The sequence below is a fragment of the Pituophis catenifer genome, unplaced genomic scaffold, assembly GCF_029215685.1.
Source record: "Pituophis catenifer annectens isolate HBS135680 unplaced genomic scaffold, rPitCat1.0.hap2 SCAF_1, whole genome shotgun sequence".
NCBI lineage: Eukaryota > Metazoa > Chordata > Lepidosauria > Squamata > Colubridae > Pituophis > Pituophis catenifer.
Genome location: NW_027256881.1, coordinates 321,508,943 through 321,518,000, shown reverse-complemented (window position 1 = coordinate 321,518,000; position 9,058 = coordinate 321,508,943).

Below are 9,058 nucleotides of genomic sequence, written 5' to 3'. Positions count from 1 at the left end.
TGAGAAGCAAATGATAGCAACAATGATAATATCCCTGCCTCTTGGTGAGACGTATATATGTAAGGGAAGTGAGTGTCAGGATTTTGGCAGATCTTGGGGACATTTTTTCAGGATTTGGGAGCTCTGTAGCTATGCTGACTCCAAGAGGGCCCTTCACCGGCTGTCATTGGAATTGCCTGCCTTAACATCTCGAAGGGCAGAGCAAGCAACTTTTCTGTGACGGAGTGGACATGTTTGTGTAGGTCTACTTTTTGGGCTGAGGACTATAGAGGGATCAAGCAAGTAAGGCAGGGCACGTCCTGCAAGGTGATAATGTTGTGCCATTTCAAGGCTTCCTAATCTTTTCCAGCTTCAGAGGTTGGATAACCACTCGTAAGGTTATGTAAGGTGAAGGAATGACAAAATTTTGGGGACAGGGCCAAACATGGGAAGCTTGTTTTTTTTGTGTTTGTGTGTGTGGAATTCAAGACTTTGGGGGGAATTTTAAGAGGTAAAATTAGGTGGAGATTTAAGTCATCTATTTTAGACATTGAAACCTCCAAAAAGGGAAAGCTGACCTTAAAAATCCTCCAAACAATACCATAGAACCGTGATGGCGAACCTATGGCATACGTGCCACTTCTGGCATGCAGAGCTCATGTGCGAGCTGTTGCCCATTGCTCTTCTGGGTTCTGGCGCACTGGCCAGCTAGTCTTCATGCATGCTGGAGCACTGGAAACTGGAAGAGCAGCCGCCCGGTGCGCATGCGCGCGCCAGGAAGATAATCTTCTGGTTTTTGGCACGCACATGTGCCTTGGCCAGCTGGACTTCACATGCACATGCATGCCAGAAACTGGAAGACCAGGTGGCCGATATGCATGGGTGTGCCGGAAACTGGAAGATCATCATCCCTGCACGCTCATGCGCACCAGATAGCTGCTCTTCTGTTTTCCAGTGTGCCCATGCGCTCCCAGGCCTTCACATGTGCATGTGCACCAGAAACTGGAAGACCAGGTGGCCGGTTTGCATGCATGTGCTGAAAACCAGAAGAGCAGCCTCCCGGTGTGCGCATGCACACCGGGTGGCTGATCTTCCGGTTTCCAGCACGCGCGCATGTGCGTGCATGCATGCTCCTGTTTTGTCACTCGGTTCACCAAAAGGTTCACCAACACTGCCATAGAATGGAAGTATCTGTTTAGTTCATTTTGGGGGGAATCTCGGGAAGAACATAAAACGTGTTGGGGGACTCCATTTGAGCCAGGGTGTCTACCTCTGATTTGAACTTTGAAATAATCCATTATAATAACAGAACGTTGGGCAGATTTAATCTCCTTCTCCTAATGCACCATTTTTAGCATGATAGGGGCTTGCTCTGGAGAAGGAAAGACTCACCTCTTTTACGTTTGCAGGCTTCCCATTCCCACTTGCCTTGAGCAATCAGGGAAGTGGCTAGTTACAAGACTGGTATAAGCAGAGAACAGAAAGTAGAATCTATGGCAGCCTTTTCTAACCAGATACCTTTAGTGTGGGGACTGCGATTCCCAGAATTCACAGCCACCAGGAAAGGCAGCAATTCAGCCCATTAGGGAAGGTTGCCTTACGTAGACTTTTTTGGGATCTCTCTGGTGCTGCTTTTGGCAATCTGCCAAAAAGGTCTTATGAAGATGTGACCAACACACATCTGCCTACGTAAACAAAACAAGGTGCTTCTTGTAAATAATTTTTCTAGAATGCTTTTTGTAGGGCAGATATTTAAGTCTTAACGGACTGCTTAGTTAATGTCACTTGAACCTCCATATTTTTGAGTCAACACTCGTGCCTTTTAAGTGGTGAGAACAAAAGCCACCGTACTAGTTTTTAAACAAAGGATTAAGACACCAGTTTACTGCTTGGGCTGATTGAGATGCAGAGAAATGAAGACTTAGACCAAATGTTGATTTAAAAACAGTGTTAGAAACATCAGTGTGAAAAGATGGTTAAATGAAATGCAGGATACACATTTTTTAAATAAGCAAACTTGGTAAGCATTGTGTTGATTTATGCGGCATCACTGATTAACACAGAAAATCTCTGCTTCACATTATCTCCATCATCCACAGACATTTTATATTTACAAAAAAAGAGACCAAGATTTCGCTTGACGCCTCCTTAAAGGCTGATTAGATTAGTTGTTCCTGTTGTTCAGCATTGTCTATTTTGAATTAAAACTACCTTCAAGAGTCTTGAGCAGAGGTTTTCCCCATTATTTTCTCCTGGATGATTTTTAAATGTAGAAGCAGGGATTGAACTGCCTTCCAAAGGAGGAACCTCAGTACTGAGCCATAACTACCTAAAGCTGCCTTGAATTTAGATAATGATCCATCCAGCCCACTGCTCTATGGCTTTTTCCAATGTTACTTTCTGAGATCCTGAAGAAGTTGGGAATTTGGGGCAGTGGCTCTACCTCTTGAATTACTGTATTCATCATCTCTTACCAACATGCACATGTTTTAGTAGTATTGAATATTAAATTGGATTAGGAGGTGGCAATCCAAATAGTGAGATGAGGGAAACAAATGACATAAACTTCAAAATCCTTTAGGATTTATATGTGGTGGGAAGATCTGCCTTCTGCCATTTAAACCTGCTTTGTTAATCTTGTATAAGGTCAAGCACTTTGAATAAGCATCTTTAAGGAGGGAACCTGAAATGCAGGTAGTCCTTGACTTATGACCACAATTGAGCCCAACATTTCTGTTGTTAAGTGAGACATTTGTTAAGTGGGCTTTGTCCCATTTTATGACCTTTCTTGCCTCAGTTGTTAAGTGAATCACTGCAGTTGATAAATTAGCAACATGGTTGTTAAATGAATCTGGCTTCCCCATTGACTTTGTTTGTCAGAAGGTCGCACAAGGTGATGACATAACTCTGGGACATTTCAACTGTTGTAAATACAAACCAATTGTCAAGCATCCAAATTTTGATCATGTGACCATGGGGATACTGCAAAGGTCATTAAGTGTGAAAAACAGTCATAAGTCACTTTTTTCAGTGTAACTTCGAAAGGTCACTGAATGAACTGTTGTGTACACCTAATTTTGCATTCTTGATGGGAATTCTAGCAACTGATGGAAAGAGAGTGACAGGCAGATTGCTGTCTTTCATTCCCAATTTAATCTGCTGGTTACTTTGAAAATACTTTGTGATCATAAGAACATTTCCTATACATTTTTAATTTTAAGAATAACTTCTAGCATTCACAACCAAAATTTAAAATCTGAAAAAGTGTTCAAAATGAAAGGCCAACCCCAAAGAACCACAGAATCAGAATATTGGTAACTACAGTACTTGAAGTTTAGCAACGTTTCTGAATTTTGATTCCAGTTCTAGCCATGTTCAAGTGCTTGAACTTCTAAAATTGAGACTTTTTTTTTAAAGGAAATGCAAATCTTGCCAAATATCAATTTCTCAGATGCTATTTGTATGCCAAGCTTTCATACGCCATCGCTGGATATTTTAAAATGTCAAAGAAATGTGTTCAGTATTGTGTATTGTTTTGTAGTTCTGTATGTAAGTGAGGATTTTAAAACAATACTTCAAATAAGAGTAAATATTGCAAGTGGAGAGGTGGTTGAGAAAGATCATTTAGGGCTTCTTTTCCTTGGCTGCTTTGTCCTGAACCAAACTACTGTAGATACCTGAGACAAAAGTGCTTTTAGGACTGAGATTTCTGCAGAAGATATAAATCATGAACCTTTAGATGCTTGGTGCCCTGATGAATTATTATAATAATTAAACCATGGGAATAATAGTGAATAGCAATATATAGCCCAATAATTTCATTTCTGAAAACCTTATAGATCTTGCTAATTCTTTTCCTTCCTTTAAGAATTCTTTGTTTAAGAATAAAGAGTTAAAGTAAATAAAGGCAATGCTAGAGGTTGATGTTTAGTTTTGCAGGATTTCAGTTTCTGGTTTATTTTTAATTTGAAAAGAAAAATCTTAAAACAAGCTGGGGCAAAGAGGCTGAACAGGTTCTTCTGTCTTGGATATATGCATTAAGGTCAAGATGGGGATTTTTTCTGCACATCCCACTCAGTCACTATCCAGTTCCATTCCATTTCCCTTCTAATCAGGGGTGAAATCCAGCAGGTTCTCACAGGTTCTGGAGAACCAGTAACGGAAATTTTGAGTAGTTCGGACCACCTCTGGCTGGTCCCAGAGTGGGGTGGGAATGGAGATTTTGCAATATCTTTCCCCCCAGGAGTGGGGAGAGAATGGGGATTTTGCAGTATCCTTCCCCTGGAGTGGGGTGGGAATGGAGATTTTGCAGTATTCTTCCCTTGCCACGCCCACCAAGCCACACCACACCCACCAAGCCACGCCCACAGAACTGGTAGTTAAAAAAATTAGATTTCACCACTGCTTCTAATATTATAATAATATAAGAATTTTGCTGGTCTGAACTAAAGGATTATCTATTCTAGGATCCTGTTTCCCACAGAAACCGACCTGATAATTCTGGGAAGCTTATTAGAATAGCAGTAGGATTCTCCCATGTTCGCCAGCAATGGAACTGAAAGGCCAACGTACTCTGACTTGGAGATGGTAGATAAACATCATGACTGATAGCTGTTGATAGCTTGGGCCATGAGATATTTACCCAGCACCTTTGTAAAACCAATCCCATTTCATCTGGTTATAATATATTTCCTTTTGTTTTTCCTGAATCTCCCACTTTTCCGTTTCTCAGGAAGATCCTACATTCCAGCATTTTAATTTTAGATGTCTCTCTTTTCTCATACGAGTTTTCGAAGCTACAAATCCCAACTATTAAAACTTTTCTTTGTATGGGAGCGCTTCCTACCCCTTGATCATTTTCGTGGCCTTGTCTGCACCATTTCCAGCTCACTAATATCTTTTTTGAGGTGCAATAACCAGAATTCAGTATTCTAAATGAACAATACAATGGCAATTGTCTGACACTTCTTTCTTTTGACTTTGGGGAAAATTCAAAAAGTCTCTTTAAGTATATTGTGTGTATTTTTTTTTCCTTACAGTTTACACAAATATGCATGTTAAAAGCATGAGTGTCAGTTGTGTCAGTTTTTCTGTCTTGTGTCCAATAATTGTACATCATTAAGCAGCGGTATTTTATATCTCTATATGAATCACATTGCTTTATAAATTAATATAATGCATTGATATGCTGTAATAAACATTTCCTTTTTTAATCCCTTGTCATGTGTGATGCATTGATTGTAGCTAAGATGGACAACATCTGTGACCCCTTTTGAAAAATTAGACTCTTAAGGGCCAAAATACATTTTGCTACTTCTAGTCATGATATTGAGAAATATTACTTCCTTTGAAAAACAAAATAACATTCATTCTTCCGGGAATTGCATGATTGGTGACTAAAAAAAAATCACCCACATTTGTCCACTTCCAATTTTTGTAGTCAAAGCTTGGCACTCCCTTTGAGATGTTCCTGTCCACATCACAGAGAAACAGGAGCCATCTGCCAATAGCAAAAAAACCTCAGCTGTTGCAGCATTCTTCCAAGTAGTTTTATGACGTGTGGATCTTCACTGTTCTTTAATTGTATTGGATACTTTACAATTTAGAGAAGGGATCCTCTCTAAGGAGCCAGAATGAAGAGCACTGGAGAAAAGGGCAAGTAGAAGTCGCTTTGTTTGCAACCAGATGGCAAAGATGAGGTCCATAGAAAGTCTGTATTCTTGTAATGATTGCTAAATGTTTTCACAGCTTCTGTGGTTTGAAAGCCTTGCCCATCAACAAAACGCATATTATTCAAAAAAGAAATAATAATAGCAGAGAGCACAATATCGATTAAAGTGCACATAATGTATTAGAGGGAGGCGGTAGCTCAGTGGCTAAGACACTGAGCTTGTCGATTGAAAGGTTGGCAGTTCATCGATTCAAATCCCTAGTGCTGCATAGCGGGGTGAACTCCTGTTACTTGTCCCAGCTTCTGCCAACCTAGCAGTTCGAAAGCACATAAAAAATGCAAGTAGAAAAATAGGGACCACCTTTGGCAGGAAGGTAATAGCGTTCCGGGCACCTTTGGCATTTAGTCATGCCAGCCACATGACCATGGAGACGTCTTTGGACAACGCTGGCTCTTCGGCTTTGAAACGGAGATGAGCACCGCCCCCTAGAGTCAGGAACTACTAGCACATATGTGCGGGGGAAATCTTTACCTTTACCTTTAATGTATTTTTTCCCTACTTGTAAAAGCAGAAGTCATGCGTCAATTGCCAGATAATCCAACATGAGCATAAACTGAATTAAGCCTTACTGAATGGAATTTACACCCAGTTTGTTACAACTAGCAATATAAGAACTTTTATATGTGTGCATATTCATTAATTCCATTTATATGCTGCCATAAGGCTATGCAGAGCTATATAATCTCTCAATAATTCATTGCTAAACTATCAGATCTGCTAAGGAAGGAAGGAATGAATGAATGAAGGAAGGAAGGAAGGAAGGAAGGAAGGAAGGAAGGAAGGAAGGAAGAAGATTAATTCATATTTCAATTTTTATATGCCTTTGAAAACAGAAGCTAGGTTATGGTTCTTATAGAACATGGAAGACTTCCCTTGAAGAAGTTTTATGTACAATATTCAACATTTTTCCAGCTCTTGGAACATCTTCAATGTTTTTAAGTTACTGTTATGGAGTTACTATACATAGGAGAATATGTTACCTATGCTTAACTTTGCTGGATCCATTGTTGACAAGAAACCACTTGCTTTGTATCCAGGTTCAACCATTCCTTGCATTTCAGATTGCACCCTCAGTTGGAAGCATCAAGTGAATAATAGAAAGAGCTACTGCAAATCAGTAGTGTATTGACTGGAAATAGTGTAAACAAGACAGAGATAAAATAATAGAACAATAAAGCAAACAATGAAAAAGAAAACAAGGGGAATACATCAATATGATAACAAAAAGATGGATGGGTGGAGAGCAGAAAGCAAGGTGGCCTCCAGTGTGGAATTCCCCCATTGGGTCTCCAGGCCAACCATCAGTCAGGTCTCCTGCAGAAGATAGGAGGATGGGGGAGAGCTTACCCAAAATGTTTGTCCATGACCTTTCCAGCCATCTGATGTCACCAGATACTTTCTGTGGCCTTGATGGGTGAACAGCTTCCCTAAGTTTTCAAAAGTTGTCCATTCCTGCTAAAGATTGAAGCTCTACCAGAGGTGGGTTTCAGCAGGTTCTGACCAGTTCTGGAGAACCGGTAGCAGAAATTTTGAGTAGTTCAGAAAACCGGTAGTAAAAATTCCGACTGGCCCCGCCCCCATCTATTCTCTGCCTCCCAAGTCCCAGCTGATTGGGAGGAAATGGGGTTTTTACAGTATCCTTCCCCTGGAGTGGGGTGGGAATGGAGATTTTACAGTATCCTTCTTCTGCCATGCCCACCAAGCCATACCCACCAAGCCATGCCATGTCCACCAAGCCACACCCACAGAACCGATAGTAAACATTTTTGAAACCCACCACTGAGCTCTACCTTACCTACTGTAGTTTCTAGAATATTTTCATGGCTCTGGCATCTCTCTATTCTTCCTCTACTTAAAAATATGCATGATACAATATATGTATTATGTTAAAATAACTTTGCTTCTATATAATTTCTTACTGCTACAGTAAATTTTTTCTAACAGCAACCTGAAATTATTGGATTTTTCCCACTCAGGGAATGACAGCTCAATAGGCTTAGTGTCTTTCACAATATCACAGCCCTCTCAGAATCTTCTGACTCTTTTCTGGCAGAGTCAAACAGTCTAGTGTCAAAGACCGACAAAAACAACTTAAGAAAAAAAATCAATAGGGAAAAACTTGGTCGAGGTCTGATTAGGGAGTCAACACAAGGCATTCAATAGCAGCGATCAAAGTTCAGAAGATTTGCCTGGTACAAACAGGTCCAGGCCAAAAAAATCAGTATTTCCAGGAACTCAGGACAGACTTAGAGTCAAGGCACATCCGCATTTTTCATAGTACTATGCAGAACAGAATTCAGATGTTCTTTGGAGTACAGGTAGTCCTCGCGTTACGACCACAATTGAGCCCAAAATTTATGTGCTAAGCGAAATATTTGTTAAGTAAGTTTTGCCCCATTTTACGACTTTTCTTGCCACAGTTGTTAAGTGAATCATTGCATTTGTTAAGTTAGTAGCATGGTTGTTAAGTGAATCTGGTTTCCCCATTGAGCTTGCTTGTCAGAAGGTTGCAAAAAGGGATCTGGCCGGCCTGGCCTAATTTTTCCCCTTTTTTCTTTGTTCTTTTTACAATATACATTTTAATCTGTTTTTAAATTATTGGAGTGTTTTAAATTTCTCTTGGGCCAAATTGTTTAATTCGGTTTTATTCTGCTTTTAAATTTTGTATTTATGTGTTTTACTTTGTGGCTGTTCACCGCCCTGAGTCCTTCGGGAGTAGGGTGGTATATAAATCTAATAAAACAAACAAACAAAACAAACATGACCCTAGGACAGAGGTCTTCAAACTTGGCAGCTTTAAGACTTGTGGACTTCAACTCCCAGAATTGAATCTGGGAGTTGAAGTCCACAAGTCTTAAAGCTGCCAAGTTTGGGGGACCCCTGCCCTAGGACAATGCAACTGTCATAAATATGAACCAGTTGCCAAGCATCTGAATTTTGAACACATGACCACGGGGATGCTGCAATGGTCGTAAGTGTGAAAAACGTTCATAATTCATTTTTTTCAGTGCCGTTGTAACTTTGAATGGTCACTAAATGAACTGTTGTAAGTCAAGGCCCACCTGTATACCACGCTCCACATTTTGAGAAATGTGGCTGAAAATTGCATGAAAATAATAGAATACTGAGGAGAGTTGTATTTATACATGAAGGGAAATGGCACGTAAAATGTATACATTAAAACAAGGAAATTGAAAAACGCCCCCATGTACATCTCCAATTAAAAGTGGCTGGAATACATTTAGGATTGAATACATGCAACATTGACATGAACTACCTACACATTGATTCGTTTAATCATTAGGGATAATGAATAATACGATGAAGCTGGCTTATGTAGGATTGTT